Source organism: Myodes glareolus, chromosome 16 (assembly GCF_982192425.1).
Source record: "Myodes glareolus chromosome 16, mMyoGla1.1, whole genome shotgun sequence".
Classification (NCBI taxonomy): Eukaryota; Metazoa; Chordata; class Mammalia; order Rodentia; family Cricetidae; genus Myodes; species Myodes glareolus.
The window spans coordinates 62,519,135-62,530,118 of NC_142041.1; the positions used below are offsets into that span (position 1 = coordinate 62,519,135).

Below are 10,984 nucleotides of genomic sequence, written 5' to 3' on the forward strand. Positions count from 1 at the left end.
TTACACGCTGGCTGGGAAACCTGCCATAACGGTAAGGTCCAAGTTCAGGAAGAAAATATATCTTATAAAACAAGTTTAGGCCGAGAGTGGTGGTGCACACCTTCAATCCCAGCACTGGAGAGGCAGAGGCAGTTGGATCTCAGTGAGTTCAAGGCCAGCCTGGTCTACAGAGTGAGTTCCAGACAACCAAACATATACAGAGAAACCCTTTTTCAAAAAAAAAAAAAAAACAGCAGAAAAAAGGTTAACAGGGAGCTGGAGAAGTGGCTCAGTGGTTAGGAGCACTGACTACTCTTCCAGAAGACCTGAGTTTGGTTCCCAGCACCGACCGCAGCTCACAGCCATCTGTAACTCCAGCTCAAGGGAATCTGACACATTCTTCCGGGCTCTTAGGCACTGCACATATGTGGGCATGCACACACACACACACACACACACACACACACGAACATAATGCACACAGAGGAGGGGGAAAAGAAGAGGCATGGGGGAAGAAAGAGGAGGAGGGGGAGGTGACCACTGCCACCAGCAGCAGAACTAAGAGCCGGAAGGAGGAGGAGGGAAGGGGAGGGAGGTGAGAAGGCCAGCCAGGCCTCAGCAGTGCGGAGCCCCTGAAAGCGGGCTCCAGGGAGTTGTCCTTCTTATCAGAGCTCTCCATCTCTATAACCACATAGTCCTCTGGTTTTACATGACTGTTACTCAAGTATAGATTTGGGTCACAGTTCTCAGTGAGGTTACTCCACCAATACCAATTTATTCGACATCTGCCTCAGCTATTACATTTGGAGAAGCCACAGTCTTCACAGTTGGGGGATAGGTTATAGGCAACAACTCTTACAAAGTTGAAATCAAGTCTGGCTAGGTGAGCATTATCTTCTAGAATATTGCACGCCAAGACTGCAGCACGGGTTGAGGGATGCAAGGTTTTCAAAGGCCCCCTCTACCCAGTATTTCAAGAAACCCTGTAAGCTCAGATACATCTCTGAAGGCCAGGCTAGCATCCCTGAGGACTTTTTTCTGTGCTTTTAGAAGTGACTAGACCCAAACCAAGAGACACAAGTTTTCTGGCCAATTACATAAGGCCAATTTTGTGAGACACACGCACTGAACAGGGCCAGCTGACTGAGAGGCACGGCTGCTGTTCTAGGTCACAGCATAAGGAAAGGACAATCTATGTGTATATACAAGCAGGCTGAACTAGTGGTGGACTCTGATCCCTCTGGAACCATAAATCAAAATGAACTCTCCCTTCTAAAAGTTGTATTGGATGTGGTGTTTTACAACAACAATAGTAATTAAATTCTTACTTCATTTAAAACGTTTTGCTATGAACAATGTCTCCGTAGATTATCTTTTATGGAATGATCCTTTTAATTATTATTCTTTCTCAAAGAGATGGGTTTTTTTTTATCATCTATAGGTCTTTATAGTTTTCTCTGTGTGTAGGCTACTTCATACTCTTAGTTACTTTATAAAAACAATTTTATAAAACTTATAAAAATCTTGCAATATAAGAAAATCACTTTTAGTCAATAGGAATGGACTTTTTGTGAGAAGTGACATGTGTTATTTCAGGATTGATAGATTTCAGATCAAGCATGTGGAGTCTCTTTTTCCCTCTGTTTGTTGTGCTATGGCTACGATGTTCTGGGTGATGAGTTTTGCCTCATGTACAGGTTGCTCCTGCATGTGAAATAAAACATGTTGATCACTCCACCTCCCTCATCCTCCTATTTTGTCTTAGTTTCTTGTCCAGTTCTTGTGATGAAATATCCAGAAAAGGCAGCTTGGGAGAGAAAGGGTTTATTTTGGCTTATAGTTCCAGGTCCCAGTCCACAGCATCAGTAGGAGCTGGGGAGAGCCGGGTACATCACATCCAACACCAGGAACAGAGAATAATGGATGCGTGCAGGCCAGAGCTCAGCTTCCTCTCTTCTTTTCACCCAGTCCAAGACCCAGCCCATGAAATGGTGCCACCTATGTTCAGGGCACTCCATTAACACAGCTGAGAAAAATCCTGCACAGACATACCCAAAGACCAACCTCATCAAGACAGTCTCCAGAGACTCCCTTTCCAGGCGATTCTGTGTTATGCCAAGTTGACAAGCGACCACCCCAGAATTATTCCTAACCTGGTGATCTTGCTCGGATCAGAGTTACTGGTGTTTGTCTCCTGGATGTGCTGTCTGTGCTGTGGGACCTCTGACATCTACAGCCTTAAGCACCTCTTTTCAGCAGCTCCCTGTGCCCATTTGCCAGTTCATCCTCACAGTCTGCATTTAGGGACTGATGCATGTGTTCTGATTTCATCAATGATGTAGTTTGATTTATAATACCTATTGCCTTTGCTCTGAGTGATTTTTCAAAAGAAGACGGGAATAAGGCCAGATTTATAATATTGTAAAACTGCAAGTTTCTCGTAAGTCTTTAAAGATGGTATTTTTGTAGTTGTCACTAATTATTTTTAATGTATGTACTGAATCTAAGGAAGCTCATAAAATCCCACTTGAGTTTTACTTTAGACAACATGAGATTTTCAGCTCTGTAGTAAGAGTTATGCAGCTCAACCTAGTGTACTCAGAGCCTCTTCACTGTTGAAAGAATTGGTGTTCTGTTGTGTATACAGAAGGAATGGTGGCCATAGCCCTCTGTGCTTCATCCAGGTCACACTTTTGCCCTGTGTTTTAACTGCTACAATAGTCTCTTATTTGATGGCTCAGGTCTACCTCTGTTTAGTGTGTCTGATGGGCAAATGCTTCACACTGCAGTCACATGAAGAGGTCTGTGGTGGTGTTAATGTATCTACAGGGGGAATCTTGACCCATGCACAAGCTATCAAAAGTATTAGGAAACTCATATACCTAGGACCAGCCCTTCTGTAGTGACAAAGGGAGAACAGGTAGCTAATTTCACAGCTTCTTTGACTCTTGGACAGAAATATCCTGGGGTGAGTCTATGAACTCTCCTAGACTTTCTTGTATTTTTGGTTGTGAGCCTAGTTTTTAGCAGCTGAACCATCTCGCCAGCCTCCTTTCTCCTCCTCCTCCTCCTCCTCCTCCTCCTCCTCCTCCTCCTCTCTTCTTCTTCTTCTTCTTCTTCTTCTTCTTCTTCTTCTTCTTCTTCTTCTTCTTCTTCTTCTTCTTCTTCTTCTTCTATATTAGTCTTGATTATTTTACTATTTAAAACTATTTTAAATTTTAAATATATTTTGATCATATTCTTTCCCTCCCCTAAGTCCTTTCAGATCTTTCTTGCCAGGGTTTCAAAATGGAAGCACACAGGAAGAAATCAGCTTAGAGACACACTGACATCAGCTTCTTTTCACTGCCTGCTTTTGCTGCTGTTTTTGCTGCCTCCTGATCTCTGTAATTGCTTCCTATAAACTCCCTGTATTCATTCAGTCATTGTCTCATCCCAGGCTAAAGCTTGTGTCAGGAATGGTTGAGGGTGACAAGCCCTTTGAATGGTATCCTGAAGTTGGGCAGAAGGCAATAAGTGTGTTGATAACACATTTTTCAGAACTGTCACCAGGGGTGCCAGAGGCAGGGGAGACATCAGCTTATGTGGCAGTCATAGTGTTGAAAGAGGTGGGAAATGGTGATTAACAAGTTGTAGACGTAGTTGACTGCTGTCAATGGCGACAGACATCTTAAATGAAGATGACTTTATTCTGACCAGTCAACTCTCAGCTCTAGGCATAGCGTGAGAACTAGAAGGCCTTTGATGAGGTCACAAGCCCCACTTCCCTCAGCAATAAGGCAGCCCGTGCTGAGAGTCAGGGAGAATATCTGGTTGAATGATAGTGACAGAAGATGTGAACCCAACAAGTCTAGAAAATCCCCTAGATTCAGAAAAAGGGGAAGGGAGGGCCCTTGAGGTCTGGAGTGTGCACGTTTAGGTGTGAACCCCGAGATGCCCCTGAGATAGAGACAGGGATGGTCATGTTCTACTGACCAGTGTGTCTTCTCCCAGGGCTGCACGACATGTTTCCACAAAGTGTACAGCTTCAAACAGCAGAGGAGGCAGAAGTCTTGGACTCAGGTGTCCTCGGAGAAGGATTTCTTCCGTCCCACACCCAGTCTCTGGGTACTGGTGCTCCCTGGTTTGTCTTATGTACCTGTCTGTGCTTTGCTCCTCTCGTCACATGGCTTCTGTATTCTGTCCTGTCTACCTTCTTTTCCCATAAAGACACAAGTCATATTGGATTAGGGCCCACTCTACTCTAGAATGACCACATCGTATATCTGCAAAAAGACCTTTTCCAAAGAAAGTCATACACAACATTTTTCTTGTCTCTAACTAGACTTTAATGTGTACTTTAACTGTTTACATTCATGGGCACAAGGGACAACAATGAATACATATGCATGAAATATAATGATCAAATAAGAAGAGTTGGCATGGCCTCTTCTTAAATATAAAAATATTTTCTATTAATATATAATAATTGCACATATTTATGGGGAACAGTATAATATTTCAATAAATGTATTTAATGTGTGCTGGTCAGATCAAGATAATTAGCATTTTCACCTTATCATGACTTATATGGAGCCTTTGAGAGCCTCTTATTCACGAAACGTGGTGTCTTGTTAACCATTGTCGCCCTTCTGTGATATCTGTGTCAATGTTGATGTATTTAAGGAGACAGTTCGATGTGCCGTATCTGGAGACTCAGAGAAAGACACGTTTCTCAAAGTCGGCTGTCACTCACTGCGTTTGGACCAATAACTGGATCTGTGCTTCAGCATGACTAAAGTGGGGAAAAAGGAAAATCCGTCACAAAATAATCTATAGTGACAAGGACAGAAGACTCAGCCCAGGGCTTGGTCTTGAGAGTATGAAGAAAGGGCAGAGTATGAGACTGACGTGGACAGTGTACGGAGTGGGGGAGGATCTTCTGTGTTGGCAAAGGTAGAGCCTGGCTTCACTTGCTTGGTGACAGTTCCCTGAAGCCTAGAACCAGCACTGCCATGCAGCCTCTGAAGAGAAGAGACAGAATCAGAAAGGAGACCGAGGATGTATCTCAGGTGGTAGAGTGTTTGCTTAGAATGCCCCAAGCTCTGGGTTCAGTCCCCTGCACTAGATAAACTGTGTGTGCTGATATATACCTGAAATCTCAGCACTTGGAAGTGGAGGCAGGAGGATTATTAAGTTCAGGGTCATGTGTAGCCTGGGCTACTTGAAATCTAAAACAAAAACAAGAGTTTAGGTCTGTGATGTGTTTACCTAGTGAATGGAGAACAAAGTAGCCCGTGGCCGGACTGATGGCTCAGTGGTTAGAGGTGTTTGTGCACAGGCCTCACAACACAAGCTTCATTCTTGGGTCCCTAGTGCCTGTGCACACATGCAGATATTCTTACACACAGACACATATGCACACACACACACACACACACACACACACAGATATACTAAATTAATAAAGTGATTACAAATTTAAAAATAAGACTTAAGATACAGGAAACTGCTCAGAGATAAGTTTCTATATTTTTCATTCAAGTTTTTCTGACATCATTACCATGAAAGATTGGAGTTAATACCTAGGTCACGTCACACTTAGAGCTGTATATTACTTAAAGATATTTTCATGGCTGCAGCATTCTGTTCCCCAGACCCCTGCTAGGGTTTGGATAAGATCTGTGTTCTGGGTCTGAGATCCTCAAGCTTTGTAGGTTTCAAGTCCGAGAAGAGTGTAGCCAAGTTCTTCAGCTGTCTATCACCTAGCAGTCTGGAGAGCCGTGTCCACTTGTGCACCACAGATTCCCAGTAAAGACTCTTGTCGAGAGACCTGTCAATCAAGCATCCAGTTGGTTGGGAGTGCAGGCACAAACCCCACTTTGCATTTCTCTGCATTGTTTCTCTGCATTGTCAAATGCCTTTCAGCTTGCTCGAACCCTGACTTGAAAGCAGCTGCTTAGCTTTTTTATCACATATGCAGATGCACTTATTACAAACTTAATTATATCCCAATCTCTATTAAGTGGTGGATTTGTAATTCACGGCAGAGAATCCTATTCTGCAGAAATAAATGAGCCCCAAATCATTTTCCCTCTTTCAACGGTGACATGCAATCTTCAGCCACCCGTGGGAGGCAATTGTCCCGGAAGCAAAGACAAGCCCCTACTGCGATCGCAAGAGAGATGCCACGGTGCTGACACAGCTGAGCCACCCAGATGGGAGACCCTGGGACAACTCAACTGAACAATTGCTCCAGCAACTGGAGGTTTGCATTTCTTAACAAGACCATCAATTACCATAAAACCAGAACATACTGTGTTTCTCGTACTTGAAGCAATACATAGCAATTCAGGGATGGGATCTATTGTGTTTAGAGCTGGGAAAAGCAAATACAAAACTCCCAAATCCTGACTGCAAGTTCAGCTCATTTTCTTCCAAGGATCTTCCTCGTGAAACCAATGGGTGTTATCGCCTCGTCGATTTTTTGTGATACTTAGAGAATTTAGGGTGACACTTCTAGTTCTGACACCTCCTTGTTTAATTCTTCCCTGTTCTAGATGTCACACCCATTCCAGCTGCCTTTAGGGGAGCACTCCCTGAGGCTTCTAACAGTATTGCAGGGAGGCGTTACCTGAAGAACTTTTAGGTGGCATGCCTGAGAAGGTGATGCGCCCAGAAACCACAGCAACTTACTCCCGCAGCGTAGGCACATGAGAACACATACATGGCACACATATGGTTGTTAGCTCATTTAGCATTTAACACAAATTCTTTTCATCAGCTGTGATTTATATTAGCTGTACGCGTTGGCGTTTATGAGAACTGTACACGATTGGATTAGGAAGACGCAGACTAGACAAGTCGCCTCAAAAAGTGTCCTGTTGAACCTGTGGCTGTGATATTAGGCTATGAGGAAGAAAATACCACCTTGTGATCATTGCTGATGACAATAGTGGGATCTGACTCACTGGGATTGTGGGTATCATCCCATCCACACAAACAGAGACAGTCAACACTTATTGAATGTTTATCATACACTTGGTGCTACACTTAATTTGATTCAGTTATACTTTGCCTGATGATGGGTCTATGTTCTAAGATACATGTCATTAAGTCATTTTGTCATTGTTCCTATGTCTCAAAGTATACTTATGTTACTAGGAAAATGAAGGGTCCTCTATTTAGGCTCACTAAGCACCTCATTCTCACCAATAAAAGAATTTAGAAATACACTCAAAAGAAAGGTTAAGAGTCAGGGTCCAAGGCAGCAGGGAGACTCAGGAGTAGGAGTAAGCGAGCAGCTACTTGGCGGAAGTGACAGAGAGGGGCTTTGCTCAATTAGTGGAAAGGCCCAGAGTGTCTGGAAAAACGTGTGGAGGATTTTATTTAAAAGGAAAAGAAAGGGAAAAGTTAAGCCATATTAGAAGTTATGGCAATAGATGAGAATGTGTAATAGTTTAAAATGATTGGTTTACCAGAATAAAGTATTATAATAATCTTCCTAATCTACCATTAGCTTTATTTTCCAAGAGTAAGAAGATGCATGAGTCAGGTACAATAAGATGTTTTGAAATTCAGTAAAATATTACTGTAGTAATAATTTTTGCCAGACATAGTCTGTGATGCCTGTGCTGACCTCAAACTTGAGGACTCTAAAGATCTTCCTCAGCCTCTTGAGTAGCTGGACTATGTGTGTGCACTCTCACCCATGGCCCGAAATTTCCCATGCCATTGATATTATTTAATCTACTATGGTTAATTTGTAAATTAAACATCATGGCATGTTTGTTTAGGAAAAGAATAATACAGCTATGCTCCACCTTAATGACATTTCAGTCAATTACAGACCATGTATCCAATATATAAAATACTCATCTAGTGTTGTCAGAGCATTTTCTTAAAATTATTACTGTTATTGTGTGTGTGCAAGTGCATGTGCTTGTGTGCATGTTGTAGTGTGCATAGCACATGGTGGAAGTCAGAAGACAACTTTGTAGAGTTGGTTTTCTATGTCTGCCTTAATGTCGGTCCTGAGAATCAAGCTCCGGTCAGTAGGTTTGCAGAAGGCATGTCACGGCCCATCATAGCCATCTTAATTTGTGCTCAGAATCTGTGACATTCACGTGTCAGTGCAGACCACCATGATGAATTTCTCAGAACATGTCCCTAGCATTCAATGACGCAGGGTTCGGTTCTATATACTACGTATGGTTTCTGCCATCGATTGGGGTCTTGGAACTTATCACCTATGTTATATTACCACATTTCATTTCGACTCCCTGTACAGGTACAAGTAGATTTTAAGGTAAGATAGTGAGACAAAGAGTAGAGGACCAGCCACTATGTGTCCTAGATGGAGCTTGGGTTGATAGCTCCTCTTAGAGCCTGAGGAAGATGCTTGCTAAGGCTTGGATCTGAAGAATGCTCCAAAGGCCGGCCCCCATCCCCTGGTGCTATTGTAAGGTGGTGGAAATGTTAGAGCTTGGGAGAAAGTAATGGCCTTAAAGGGAATCTGGCATCTGACTTCATGTTTTGCTTCCTGGTCCCCTGAGGTACCTTCCACATGCATTCCTGCCAAGATGTCCTATGCTATTGCGAGGCCCAAAGCAATAGAACCAAGAGACTGCCAATGTAAATCTCTGAAGTTAGTATAATTCTCTGAGCCAAAAATCATTGCTCTCTTAGGGTTGTTTTTTATTAGTCCTTTGAGAATTTTCTGCAATGTGCATATTCACGGCTCTCAATCTCCTTTCAGATCTACCCACCTTCAGACTTAGCCAATGTTCTCCTCTTTCCTTCCTAAGCCCATCAAGCACAGCCTATGCTGCTCATGTGTTCTGTAGCCTATGGCCTTCTACTGGCGGACTCAGTGGGTGGGGTGGGGAGATACACTCCTAAGAAAAGCGCCTCTTGTTCTTTCAGCAGCTATCAAATGCTAGTAGCTCTTTCACGAGGGAAAGCAAGTGTTTCATGCCGCCCCCTCCATACCGTGCTTTCATCTGGCTTGACCTTATACTGGTTTTGTGCATGTGGTCATAACCCGTAATAACCACGGTGCATTCATAGGTGCAGTTGGCCCGCATTGTCTCAAAGATGCTGCTATTTCTCTCTCTCTCTCTTCTCTCTCTCTCTCTCTCTCTCTCTCTCTCTCTCTCTCTCTCTCTCTGATATATGTCCCATTTAGGGATGAACACTCCACAGTCTCTTATCCCGGGCATCTTGGGAAATTGTAGGTCTCTGTATTAATCACTACTACTACAAATAGAAGCGTCTTTGATGAACATTGAGAAATACCTTAATCTATGGGTATAATAAGTTATTAGGAGTTGGTTTAATAGTATGGCCATTTATCAAAATGATAATAGTAGATTGTTCCTTAGGGTTGTTAAGCTACATGTTCTTGGCCTAATAACATTGGTATCAAATTCATCCTATGGAGCAGGATTTAAAAGCAATCAGAAAATGGTTGGTTACTTCCATGATTTTGTATCACTGTTACATCAGTGGGTGTGTCTTGCCAGGCCAGTCATTACTACGGCTCGCAGGGATCATAGCTGGGTAAGATTGGTGATTTCTTTTCTTCTCCGGTACCATGCACAGCACCTTCCAGCACTGTGAGCACTAGCCAGCAAGGATAAAACATCTGGGTCAGTATCAGTGCTTGTTTTTTGTATGTTCTATGACTCAAGTATGTGAGGTTTTCAGCAGCAGGGCTTTACCATCAAGTTCTGGTGAGTAGTCAGGACCATTTGCAATAGCTTGTCATGTTTGTGGGCTATCAGATCTCAGTGATCTACACTCAGAAAGAGGTCATTTATTCCTGGTACTGGGTTTGTTAGCCTGAGATGCCTGTTATAGGATAACTGCATTTTAATTTTTTTATGCATGTGTAAGTCTATTATTTGTGGAAGCATCTAATGTTTCTTCTTCTTCTTCCTTTTTTTTTTTAAAGATTTATTTATTTTGTTTACAGTGTTCTGCCTGCATGTATGCCTGCAGGCCAGAAAAGGCACCAGATTTCAATACAGATGGTTGTGAGCCACCATGTGGTTGCTGGGAATTGAACTCAGGACCTCTGGGAGAACAATCAGTGCTCTTAACCTCTGAGCCATCTCTCCAGCCCCATCTTTTTCTTCTTTTTATTTATTCTTTGTATTTCACATCATGCATCTCCATCCCATTCATTTTTCCATTCCTTCATGCCCACACTTTGCCCTTGTAACCATCCTCCCCAGCAAATAAAATAAAGTAAAATATGAGAGGAAAAAAGGAGAAGGAAAAAAAATCAATCTTATCATGGAAGCTATAGTGTGACGCAGTGAGTCACACAGTAAATCTTTTTTTTTTTTACTTTTATTTATTTACTTTTCATTAAATCCGGGATGGGTACAGCATCACACGGATTCTGTGTCCAATGGCCTTTGCAGGAAGGTTGCTTCGGAATTTGGCACGGACCATGCCACTGTTCCCATGGGCCCTAGTGACTTTCCTTCAGATCACTCTGGTTTTGTTTGGTTTGCCTCCAGGTGTCACTGTGTTGTTTTTCCGCTTTATACACGTAAGTGCATCTCTTGCCCAAATAGAATTCAGTTTCATCTCGGGCATAAACGCCTTCAATTTTAAGAAGAGCCGTGTGCTCTCTCTGGTTCCGGAGACCTCGCTTATAGCCAGCAAACGTGGCCTTGCACCACAGCCTTCCAGACATAGTGTCTTCTAGAAGTCCTGTTCCCAGCAGGCCCCAGAAAGCGGCCCCCAAAGCTCAGCTGCACGAACGGCCCTCACCTCTACCACAGTAAATCCTTTTATCCATATACCTTTACTTGCAAATGTTCATTGTAGGAAATCGTTGGTCTGGTTTGAAGCCTCTGGTGTCTGCTACACTATTGATTCTGGGTCTGGCTGGAACTCCTCTTGGTTATGCTGCTGTTGCTCTGTGTTATGGAAATCCTGCAGCTCTGGGTCTGCAGGACCCGTCCCTTCACTTGCTCCGGCAGAGAATAGATGGGGTGAATGTTGATGTGGC

General features: G+C 43.1%; 2 pseudogenes; both read right to left on the minus strand.

The window, feature by feature from the left end:
* Positions 1–9,044, minus strand: LOC146891489 (bifunctional purine biosynthesis protein ATIC-like; annotated as a pseudogene).
* A 1,254-nt stretch (positions 9,045–10,298) lies between these two features.
* Positions 10,299–10,743, minus strand: LOC125390966 (large ribosomal subunit protein eL33 pseudogene; annotated as a pseudogene).
* Positions 10,744–10,984: the final 241 nt, after the last annotated feature.